At 39.4% G+C, this 13,056-nt stretch overlaps 1 protein-coding gene across 2 annotated transcripts in view; it reads right to left on the bottom strand.

Moving 5' to 3' along the window:
* Positions 1 to 13,056, bottom strand: part of hs3st1l2 (heparan sulfate (glucosamine) 3-O-sulfotransferase 1-like 2) — a 90,582-nt gene that overhangs the window by 73,989 nt on the left and 3,537 nt on the right. The window contains exon 1 of one of the 2 annotated variants that reach the window (XM_060906734.1): positions 2,027 to 2,089. The exons of the other annotated variant lie outside the window; for it this stretch is intronic. The gene's annotated coding sequence lies outside the window, so the exon portion shown is untranslated. Of the gene's footprint in view, positions 1 to 2,026; positions 2,090 to 13,056 lie in introns of those variants that run through there. 2 annotated transcript variants of the gene reach the window in all.

Genomic DNA, 13,056 nt, shown 5'->3' with positions numbered 1-13,056 from the left:
TTGAGGTTAGCATGTGGAGTTAAGACATAAAATGGTGAGAAATGTCAACTCTGTTATCACCAATTCTGGTAATTGATTGCCCAGTTTAACGATAACAGAGGTGACGATGACTACCAGAGTCGACGCTTGAAATGTACCTGCAATTACAGAATGGTCCCCAACTTGAGGTATGATTTTACCCTGAAACCAACATCACGAACCGCAAAATGTGAACCGCAAATCAATGTTTCAGTGCCTGGATTCCAGTTGTTTCTGTGAACTGCAGTGAGCCATTTGCTTCTCTTTTCTTTGCCTTTCAGAAATCTGTAAAAAGAGAGCTCTGATTTCTTGTTCAATCTGTTTGTTCAATCAATTTCACAACAGCTCTTTCTTATTTTAGATGTGTTTTTCTGTTTGTTTTGCCCAACAGTCGAGCTGAATGATAACACTATAATGCTGCCACTTAGTAAGTCTTTCTGCTACTCAGTGGGTGTAATCGCAGTGATTTCTGCTTATGGTGATGTCGCGTGTGTACAGAGGTGGAGTCAGGTTTAAAAAACAGCTCTGAGAGGACAAACTCAGCGGCATGGTGGTGTAGTGGTTAGCACTGGTGCTTCAGAGCAAGAAGGCTCTGGGTTCAAGTCCAGTGGCTGATGGGGGCTTTTCTGTGTGGAGTTTGCATGTTCTCCCCATGTCTGTGTGGGTTTGCTCTGGTTTCCCCCAAAGGCATCCAGGTTAGGCTAACATGAGGTGGCCTTGGGCTGAAGTGCCCTTGAGCAAGGCACCTAACCCCCAACTGCTCAGTGTGTGTGTTCACTACTTCAGATGGGTTAAATGCAGAGGATGAATTTCAGTGTGCATGTGGCAAATAAAGGCTTCTTCTAAACTCCACAGATATAGAGTTTATTTTACAAATATCTTAGACCAAAGTATACATTATTTTACACATTTTCCACTGACAGAGTTTAACAGCAGCTTGTAGACCTTTATTTGCAGTTAGTTTTATGGGTACAACAATGGAATATTTTTAGTTAAAAATTCTTAAACCAACAGACCCAGTACTGGGTCCAACAGAATGCTACTATAATTCAGTACGTTTACATGCACGTCCAAATCGAGATACTGTCGGTAATCGAGCAAAGGGTCCCAGCAGGGGTGCCAGAGAAATCCAATCCTACATGCACAAGTGAAATCGGGCTATTGTGCAAGGTGCATTGTGCACCCGAGCCACACGTGGCGCTACACGCCCCATCATGTTGGTACACTTCCGGTTGTCGTCATGAAGAAGGCCAGTTCCGTGTTCAAGCTGTTAGGCTTGCTCTAACAGACTGTATGGCTACAAACTGTTCGGCGCAGACCACTGTTTTGTAAGACAACTTATTCTGCACAATAATATTTTTCTAAAGTCCATTTTTTGCTTACAAAAAAATATTTTTTTTTGCTTACAATTTAACTTACGTCTTAATAAACACACAAAAAGTTCAATTGTTTTGTTTTTATTGACATTCTTCAGATGTTGGACATATATTTGTGTGTGTATATACACACACACACACACACACAAATACAATGACTTGTTTATGTACACAATTCACAGCTATGCAACAGCTGTACAGATGTATTTGGTGATACAGTAAGTGAGCTAAATTTTAACAGTGCAAACAATGCCACAAAAAGAAAAGATTCATGCCGTTGTCATGATTCGTTGTCATGCCGACCGAGGCTGTTGTGTTTCCCTTGTGGTCTCGTCACTCGTCACTTCCGGAAGGGGCAGTGCTGAAGTAAGTAGCTCGAATATGTAGCTCAATAGGGTATACATGCACTAAGTAGCTCGGCAGAAATCGCATAATCTAGGTCGTGTAGCTCGATTCCGAGAAATCAAGTTCGGTTCAATTTCAGCCGAATTAAGGTGTATACATGGCATTTTGAACTTCGATTTCAGTCGAGCAACGGCAGAAATTCGATTCTCTCTATGTGCATGTAAACGCACTGAGTCACTTCTGGTAAAAAGTTTTAAAAATGCTGTTTTGATAAATTCAATACTTACTAACAGAGGTCTCAAAAGTAGCCGGTCATCGGCGGCAAATCAGCAGCTGTAGAAGGATTTGCCGCCATCTGTTTTTCACTGAGTAACAAAAAAATTTTTGTTTACATATCTGTACAAAACTGAGCAGCGTGCGATGTGAAACTAAGCTTTATTCAACTAAATAATGGCCAAATACTAACACGTCCATAGGAAATAGAGGCTGCCATTATGCTGCCATGTGCTGTAACTAAGATGTAATCTGATTGACTGGCAAGGTGTTGACAAGTGTTTCGTGTGCTGTGATTGTGCCGCGCTACCACATGGCTAGAAATGGCGACTAAGAAGTGGAGCAGCACGTTAGATGCCTGGTTTTCAAAAAGGCCTCAAACCACGGGTAAGTCTGTAATTATAGCCATCACTATGATTACCAAGTGAAATACGTCTGTATATGGGTCCATGTATAAATGCTAGTCGGCTAAATAATAAATTATAAATATCGATCGCGATCCCATTATTGTATACGGCCTGTTTTAGGTCAAACCCGCACGCTTGGTGCACTGACATTGTTTACATTTTGACTTGTGACGGAATGAAACGTATCCTTGCAGGGGAGTCACATATCAAGACTTGACATCTGTCATGCAGTTAATGTTAACGGTAATCATTGAAATTATAAATATATACGAGTTTATACATATTTGTTTTTGTACAGTTGCTGTTACAAGAACTGTCACTCGTTGTCAGATGAATATACTGTAGATTCACTTATTATAAATTATATAGTGTAATGCCAAATGAAAATACTGTGTTAAATTAATTCATATATTTTTTTTAAACATCTGAAAAATCTTTTGAACTCTGAACCTCCTTAATATCAAGGGGATATCACATGCTTTATATATATATATATATATATATATATATATATATATATATATATATATATATATATATATATATATATACACACACAATTATGTTAACACTAATGGATTATTTTTCTCCTGAATGTGTATGTGTGGTGCGCCGTGACCGCTACTGGCGTAACTGGGCCCTACTTTTTTTGACACCCCAACAGTGACGTCAGACGTCTACTTACAGATGGTGCAGCAGTGCACCATTGATGAACTTCCATTACAGATCCAATTGGTTTCTACCATTTAAGTGTTAACATAATTTTGACTAACCCTGTATATATACCTACACCTTATTTGGACCTAATTTGAATTGATTTGAAGTGAATAGACTTGTGCAAAAGGCAACAGAGTAGTTCGTTTCAAAGAAAAGAAGAATAAAGGGGAAGACAGAACACGTAAACAACCTGAATCAAGTTCAGTACCTGATATCACTCCAGACACTGTTCTAGAAGCTTTAGGATTACATCAATACTTAGATTGTTCAGAAATTGAATAATGAATCAAAAAGAAATTTGACGATACAAAACTTATATATTTTTGATGTTTACAAAATCAAGTTATTGTAACTGTTCCTTGATTTTGTAAACATCAAAAATATATAAAGTTTTGTATTGTCAAATCTCTTTTTGATTTATTACTATATGGCAGTTCTATTAAAATTTTTAGTCTTGATTACCATCACTCCAGACTCTGTTTTGTTGTTTACAATAAATTGGAAATTCTTCCCCAAATGCCTTGAAACTGTGTCTCAGATAACCCCAGGTTTCCATTTTTCTCGCCGATGGTTCACGGTGAAGGGCTTCAGCCTTTTTAATTCTACCTTCCTATTCTCTGCCTCGTACCCTTTTATTCCCCTAAACTTTGAGACCACTGTGCTAAAATTTTGTAGTATGTATGTACATACTTTATGATATTTATATGTTGGGGGTTTTCTTCTGCTTTTTTTTTTTTGGTCCAGCTGTAGTCACGGTGTTGCTGAATGAAAAAGTGGCATCTCTGTCTATGGCCCCATTGCTATCATGGTGTTATCCTTTGGTTTATCACAGTTTACTCAGGTACACTAACAGCCCCAATGTTAATGACACTGGAAATATATTCTCTGAGCTCTTACATATCCATACAGACCAAAATAATGTATATTGACCTGGTAATTGTGGCACTATTTTTTATTTATTTTTTTTTTTTGGGGGGGGTCTTTCTAGGCTAGCCACACCTCCCGGCACCCTAGGGCTTAAAAGGTTAATGCATTGATTTAAAATGTAAGGATGGAAAAGAATCAAGGCAACAATAACAAATCAATGAATCAACTGATGTGTAAATAATTTAGTAGGTTAGCAAGGTGCCTGTAACTCTGCTACTTTAAAAAATGTAGGTCATCTTCATTTATGATTTAACAGCAGGCCTACCCCAGATTCTGAACAAAGTTGGTCACGTCAATCAGAGGCGACTAAAAATCATATCATCTCAAAGCACATTCAGTTGCATCATCAAATAGCGAATCATTGCCTTAAGAATTGAAAAATCATATATCATATCATATATCATTTTGAAGCCTGAGATTTACGCCCTACCCAGCTGTCCTATGGCTCTCTGTACTATTTTGCTAGTTTGCCTCTCATAATGCTCCTATATTTGGGTGTAACTGGCCACTTTCAGGTCTACTGACCCAAAAAACAACTTAAATCTAATTTAAATTTCTCTCTAGCACTCACATACTCACACATGTACGGTCTTGGTATTAAATGCACACAAACACGTTGTCTCCAACCACACACGATGGTCCTAAAGCAGTTTCCTTTTTTGTTTTCTTTGGACTTATGTTTTCCTTTTTTTTTATTTTCAGAGGCCAAAGATTGTCAGAAATAGCACGACAATGTGCATAATGACCGCCGTGTCTCCCTCAGCTACTCACACCCCAAAGCTTCTCGCTTCACCATCAGAAGAGCTGTGTCGGGACATTAAGCTCATAGCAGGGGTTATGATTGCGACTGAGAGTTTATGGCTCTGAAATGGCTTTCTGTCGCCTCCCTTACCCCCTTTAGTCCTCGAGCTCAGTATTGTACAGCTAATGAGGGAATGTGCTTACACATCTGCGACAAGCAAAAACCTCAACAAGATACTTTCTTGTTGCTCACCAAGGTCAGACAGAAGGTCCGATTCAGTCAATGCTCAGTGCCATGGCGCTGCTCCATCTGCTCTAATTTCGCTCAAAAAATGAGCAGAGTGAGCTCGACAAATGAAACAGATCAGTCTGTGGTGCTGTTCTGAAACATATGGATCATTCTCATCATACGATGTTCGTATTCAGTGTCTAGTCAAAGCCAGGGAGGAACACCAGGTCAGTCCATCTGTCAGTCAGTGGGGTATTGGAGCGCTCCAGCTCCCCAACAGCTTCAGGTGTGTGTGTGTGTGTGTGTGTGTCCTTGTTAATGTAAAACAAAAAAAAGTTAATATACAAAATAAAGTTGGTAGATGTTTATGTATGTTGCTTTCAAACACTATTAATATTCAGTAAATACTGAATACAGGTTGATGGATTGGATAATTTTCTCATTGAGATCAGCTTAATTACATTTGGGAGACACATTAACTCAGAGTCATTATGCATTCTACGCAATTTATAATTAATTTGAATGCTTTCCCACCCTAATTACATCATTATGGTAGAAAAATAATGCAATATGTAAAAACTAATACTCAAATCTGACAAGAAATACTGTATTAAAGATTTTATTTTATTACTTCTTATGAGGTTTCAACATTCTGCTGTTGATCTGTTGTTTGTAAAACTGTCTCGAGACCTTTAATAATCATCGAAATTCAAATACACCTAACTTTTCACACCTATTCACAACTATCCTCCACCATTATTGGCCACTTTGTAAAGATTAGTAAAAAAGGTTAGAAAAAAGCCCCCTTTCGGTGAAGTCGCTTGATCTCACACTGAAAAAATGAGAAAAAGCCAACCTTTCATTGAAAAATTTATTCAAAGAGAAACAAATCTTTCATCAAGAATTAATTATTTTTCAACAAAAACACGACACTTTTATTGGCACCCCGGAAATGATGGTGAACACAATGTAACTGAAGTATGTTTCCTATTTAAATTGTACAGTATTTTTGAGATGGTTGGAACATGTAGGAACTTTCAAGCTGCAATCCATGACTTCCTGGTTAACTGGGGGACAAATATGAGGTGACACAGAGGCCAAATTCCCTTAGTCATCCATCATCATGGGAGAGATAAGAGAATACACAAACCAAATGAGGGAGAAGTGTGTTGACCTTCATAAATCAGGGAATGGTTATAAAAAATAGCTACCAGTACTTGCCTGAAAATGTCCATTTCTACTGATAGGGCAATAATAATAATAAAAAAAAACTGGACACCAACTGGAACTGTTACAAACTTGCCTGGAAGAGGGCCTAAGTTTATTTTGCCCCCATGTACAGTGAGGAGGAGGGTAAGAGAGGCAAAAAAAATCTCCAAGGATCATTATTGGTGAATTACAAGAAGAAAGTCAAATCTTGTGGTTTCCAAGTCTCCAAAACCACCATCAGATTCCACCTCCATGGCAACAGATTATTTGGAAGGTTTGCAAAAAAAAAAAAAGCCTTTTCTGTCAGTTAACCACAAACATAAGTGCTTGAAGCTTGTGAAACGCTACTACATACATGTCAACCCCTACGGATTTCCCGTATTCCCTACGGATTTTGGCATTTTAAAAATGGTACGGGCGTAGTGGTATTCAACTACGGATTTTTCTACATTTTCACCTTAAAATTATTTTTGATTTATTATCATCAAAAAAATCGTCATGAAATGCGAAAATGCATGGGAGCCGCCATTTTCTACATTTAGAATTACTCAACCGGTACTTCCGCTAGTACCAACAAGCCATTCTGAATGTCTGAGCATGCACAATTGTGATTTTCCTGCACACCGAGCGGGAAATAACAGCACATGTAGCGTAACAATAGACAGGTCAAGATGTCGGCACCACCGAAGAAAAAACTCAAAACATCTAAAACTGGAGGTTGCCTTCTTCCCGAATGGACAGAAACATTCAATGGAATGATTATCGCTTCCAAAATGGGTGCTGAGTATGTCAACCGCACAATTTGTTGTAGAGACGTGAAAGTGTTTGCCTCTGGAATTTACGACGTGAGGGAACACATGAAATCTCAAATGCATGTGAAGAATGCAAACTAGAAAAAGAGACAGCCGTCAATTAATTTCTTCACGCAAAAGCAATCAGGAACATTGCTGAACAATGTGCCAAGTGAACCCCAAGTTATTGGATTATGTGAGAAGAGACACTAAATTTTGTTGAACTGATATAGGGTTAAGAAAACACTGACTGTTGTTTAATTGAGTGTTAACAGTACATATGGATGTACAGAAATAAACCAGTGCATATATTAGGTAAGATCTGATACATTTTTATTATGCATGAAATATTACTATGGATTTGGTATGGAAATTATGGATTTCTTTACCAGGGAGTACAGGTGAGAGCCATGAGGGGTTGACATGTATGCTACTACAAGTTTGACTGGAACCATGTTCTCTGGTCTGATGAAACAAAAATGGAGCTTTTTGGCAATAAACACTCGAGGTGGGTTTGGTGTAAAAAAGAAGGACGGCTATAATGAAAAGAACCCGATCCCAACTGGTGGAAGTTATGTGATGTTTTTGGGCTGTTTTTCCTCCAAAGGCCCTGGAAACCTTGTTAGGGTTCATGGCATCATGGACTCCATGAAATACCAAGACATTTTAAATCAGAATCTGGCTGCCTCTGTCATGAAACTAAAACAGGGTCGTCACTGGATCTTCCAGCAGGACAATGATCCGATGTCCAAATCAGCACAGAAATGGTTCGCTGGGCACAGAATCAAGCTTCTGCCCTGGCCATCTCAGTCCCCTGACCTGAACCTCAGTGAAAACCTGTGGGCTGAGTTGAAAAGGACAGAGCACAAGAAGAGAGGGTCGAGGCCCTTGGATGATCTGGAGAGATTGTGTAAAGAGGAATGGTCTCAGATGCCCTGCTCTGTGTCTTCAATCAAAGGGCAAAGGGAGGGTGCACAAAGCATTAAATCCAGGGCTGCCAATAATAGTGGCACATTTTTTTTTAATAATTATTTCTTGATAATGGATTTATTTTTCTCTGATTAAATTTATTTCAATTAAAGGTTGGATTTTTCTCATTTTTTCAGTGTGAGATGAAGCAACTTCAGCAAAAGGTGGATTCTTTTCTAGCGCCTTTTTACTAATCTTTACAAGGGGGGCCAATAATTGTGGAAGGCACTGTATGTAAATGAACCAAACAGGAAATGAAAAAGGGGATGGCTGAAGTGCATGTAGATCTGAAGTGTGTATAGGACTCAGAAAAATCACCTGAGCATGGAGAACACAGAGCCGGCTGAATAAATGATTGGATAATTATATAACTAGTTTAAAACATTTTGTCTGCATCACATTCAACTTTCTCTTTTTGTGTCAGTTCAATTATCCACAGCAACAATGGCCTTTCTGCAGTGCTACAGCTCTGTGCTTTGATTCAGTTTGTGCCTTGTGGCTCAGATTAGCAGCTCTGGGCTACAAAAATGCTGCAACCCAAAAGACATGACATTGTGTGTTAATTTCCTGTAGTTGGTTTGGTTTCTCACCACTTTCTCACTACAATAGAAGTTCAGATTAGCTTAGATGCTCTCACACTGGTTGTTTTTTCATTCCGCACTTGAGTGCGCTTGCTGAGCACCAAGGTTTGATTCAAATGGACTAAACACTGCATGTGAGAAAGCACACTTAGAAATTATTTTCACTCCTGGAATAAAGCATATATTTTTATAGTACATGCTTAGTGCCAGTCCCAAGCCCAGAAAGATCGGAGAGGGTTGTGTCAGGAAGGGCAGAGTCAGGAAGGGTAAAACCTATGCCAACTCAAATACGCAGAACAGATCTGCACTGTAAAAAATGTAACTTGCAAAATTGTTGAGTGAAAAAAGGATTCTAAGTTGAATGAACAAATTTCCCTTCTAATTGTTCAAGTAACTAAAAAAAAATAGTTGAGTCGCCTTTCCTTCGCCAAAAGTTCATAGGAATTGGAAAATTAAGTTAAGTGAACTTATATATTCAAGTGCTGATTGACGCCCCTTAACCGATGCCACTGCGCATGCACACTTCACAGGTTCGAAAGTTTCAACGGTCGGGTGGAGTGAGAAGTCCATGGAAACTGACATGAGACGTTGTATAGGAGTATAGACTAAGGCCCTGTCCACACGGCAACGGATTCAGGTGAATCTGATAAAATTGTTTATCGTTTCGGCCTGGCGTCCACACGGCACCGGCGATTTGGGTGCCCCAAAACGAAATCTTTTGAGAACGGGTTCCAGAGTGAAAAAATCTGGCAACGGAGCCGTTGCGAAGTCGTCTGGATGAGTAGAACGGATTTGTTTACAACGATGTCACAACCACATGCTTCACGCCAGGTAGAAGTGTAACGAACTCGATGCGAGTTGTCAACAAATCCTATAACTTGGTTCATGAAACGCGCTTACAAAATATTTTCACTGTGAATATTTATTGTGTAATGGTGCAAAGTGAGAGAGAGAGTGAGAGAATAGCCCTTAGGGCAGAGTCAATCCCACCAGCAAAAATAGGGAAAAAAAAGGAGTGATCTCACCTCTTCAGATGTTGGTTTAAGTCCGACAATACATTCCTCAAAAAGGGCGTAGAAGAACAAAGTAATCCATCAACGTGTAGCATTCAATTTATTCTGGACCATTAAAGAATTCTGGAGGATATCAGAATGTTGGCGTACCGACTTCCATCTACCCCCGTTCATTCCTCTTTCCGCGTCTCCATTCAAAAAACGAGCATGTGATTTAAAGGGACTATATCCATAGGATAGGGAGTGAGAAAGTGTGTACGTGTGACAGTGACAGGGATAGTCACTGTGCGCATGCGCAGTTATGCGCATGCGTCTACTTCTATTGTTCTGGTGTCTCCGATGGGACCGTCTTACAGCGCACGTAGAGGTATGGCATGTGTATTGCATCGTTTTCAGCAAGCGTTGCGTTGCCATATGAACCTGATATTTTACTGATCCGTTGCCCATGTGGACGCGATATTTTTTTTTTAAAATCTCGTTGCCGTTGTCGTGTGGATGTAGCCTAAGCTTTCCTCAACAGAGGCCAGGGAATTCCCTCCTTGTATGTCGGTATTTGTTTCTGTTTGTGTAATAATAGGCAAAGTGAAGTAGAACTTAAGTGTTGAGAGGTTTGTGTTAACTAAAAAATGTAATGCACACTAAATCATTGTAAAAAAAAAAAGTCAAGCCAACTTAAAAATGTAACACAACCTGCTGCCAAAGGATTTTGAGTAAACTCAACTTAGAACCATGATGTGCCAACTTGCTCTTCTAAGTTAATTGGCATTATTATTTCAATTTATTTCAACTAAACAATTTGAATGCACTGAACTTCTAAAGTCAAGTCAAGTCAACATAAAATACTCTTCTATGTGAACTTAAAAGGATAATTTGGGGCATTGTGGCTCAGGTGGATAAGGCCCCATACCATAAATTTGGGGACCCAGGTTCAATTCTGACCTGAGGTTATGTCCCGATCTTTCCCCATGTTTCCTGTCTCTATGCTGTCCTATCCAATAAAGGTGGAAAAAGCCCAAAAAAGTATCTTAAAAGAATAATTTAGGACAACTTAATGTTTTTTGTGCCAACTTGCTTTTCCAAATTAATTGGAATGATTATTTCAATTTATTTCAACATCATAATTTGAATGCACTGAACTTGCTAAATAAAGTAAGGTCAACATAAAATACTCATGTGTCGACTTAAAAGAGCAAGTCAGCACAACTATTTGGCCCGGAGTTGAGTTTACTCAAAATCCTTTGGCAGCAGGTTGCGTTACATTTTTAAGTTGGCTTGACTAATTTTTTTTTACAGTGTGCTGTGGTGACCCCGAATGTACAGAAACAGCCAAAAGAAGAAGAAGGTGGCTTTGGTTTATTTTTTTCCAGGATAGGAGTGGCTCAGTTTTCATTATTGTCCTTAAAAAGCATCTTATGCAGTATAAGTTTAAAAAAAAAAAGTGTGCCAGTTGTTATGATTTATGAATACTTCCACTGCAGTTAACCTTGTACACAGCAGAGGGCGCTAAAAATACATACCGCCTCTTTAAATCATTACTGATAATTATATTATGCCCTTTGACTGAGCTGGTCTAGTGGCTAGCATGTTTACCTTTCGACCAGGAGATCGTGAGTTCTACTTATGGTTGGGTCATACCAAAGACCATCATAAAAATGGTACCTACTGCCATCTGGCAAGGCACGCCACAACACAGATGCAAGTAGGGAGTCAAACTCTTGCGGTTACCAGCGGACCAGCCCTCCACTATAACCCTTGCTAAGAGTGGTTATTTGAGTTATCGTAGTCTTTGACTCTTAACTCAAACCACTCTGTCCTCTGTCATTTCTAGCTGCAGAACTGCCTCTTGCTGGGTTTTTTTTGTTTTGTTTTACGCATCCTTATGTATGGTATAAACTTGACTGAATGTTTGTGTGAAAATAACAGATTTTTTCCCCAATCTGATGTTTGATATGATACCGCGAGTTGGCCTAGTGGTTAGCATGCCTGCCTCTTGACCAACCTTCAACCAAAGACCATCATAAAAATGGTACCTACTGCCTTCTGGTGAGGCACGCCACAATACAGTTGTGAGGAGGACCAGCCCCCCATTGTAACACCACCTATGTAATAGATGACTTGCAACCATGTGATCAAAATGTGCTACGTCATGAGCATCCACCATGATGGTGGATATACAAAGCAACTAGGATGGCAGCCACTGAAAGCGTGTCTGTAAACAATGCTGAATTTTCTCAGTGTTACCACGATTTGAATGATCAAGCGAAGATTCGATACAAAGAGAAGATAGGTATATGTGATTTTGACCCATATTATTTAAAAAAGTCAGACTTTTCTGAAGATAAGACTCTTCTACCAACCATCAAGTATGAATACAGGTCATTTCGTCCAATGACCATTTCGTCCAAAGCCTTTTTCATACACACTATTTTATATTTCAGGTATTTGTTTGTTCGAAAAAAGGAGGAATTTGCAATGGAATTTGACCGAAGCAAAACACATTTTTGTAAAGCAAATGAGTGCCATAGTACGTGCGCTTCGACACTAAAGGGGGTAACCACATCGACCTGTGCCACTTGCTGACACTGGGATGAGTTTAACTCCTTTGTCATTGCAGGCTGCTTGCTTGCATGTCTATGTTTCTGGCTGGATCATATTAAATCTTCAGGCATGGAGCAGCACTCTCACAGAGGCTTTGTTCGTGAATCCTGGTCCGAGGCACGGTCCTACCGACCCGAAGGGGGAGGCTTCAAGGGAGGTGCCTGTAAAATTTGGCTTTGCTGTGAGCTCCATTGGCCAAGTTATTAATTTTTAAAGCCGGATGGATCATATCAAATCTTTAGGCGCAGAGCAGCGCTCTCGTGGGGGCTTTGTTCGTGAACACCGGAATACTTGAAATATAAAATAATTGACAGTGTGTATGAAAAAGATTTTGGACGAAATGATTTAACTATTGAACGAAATGGTCATTGGACGAAATGTCCTGATCCCCTCGTCTCCTCTCCATTCTAAGCCTCGGAGTTTCCTCGCCCTCTTTCCGAATCACGGATGGAAATCTAAAAAAATCGGAACGTGCCACGGTCACAAGTACTATTGTGACCACAACCATATACAGCACAAAAATGTGGCATAGCTAAAAGAACGCTTAAAGCAGTGGAAAAACAAAGAGAGTTGCGCATACGTGACTGTGTTTTGTATGAAATGTCGCTTGACCCCGCATTTGTATATCCACCAACATGGCTGACATCCGGTTTTCTATTTTGCTTTGGTGTCACTTGCAAGTCAAGGATAGGTGAGAGGCCGAGGGCTGTAGAAATGGAGATCAGTGCTGCCCAATGTGCCTTAAAGTGCCATTCCACCATTGGATGTATTTTTTTGGCATAAAATACAATATATTTTATGACAACATGACTAGACAGAGAAGTCTTTTAGCTTCAAAATGATATATCAAACATAATTTTTT

Source organism: Neoarius graeffei, chromosome 24 (genome assembly GCF_027579695.1).
Source record: "Neoarius graeffei isolate fNeoGra1 chromosome 24, fNeoGra1.pri, whole genome shotgun sequence".
NCBI classification, from domain to species: Eukaryota; Metazoa; Chordata; class Actinopteri; order Siluriformes; family Ariidae; genus Neoarius; species Neoarius graeffei.
This window is presented reverse-complemented; position numbering and strand designations above follow the sequence as displayed.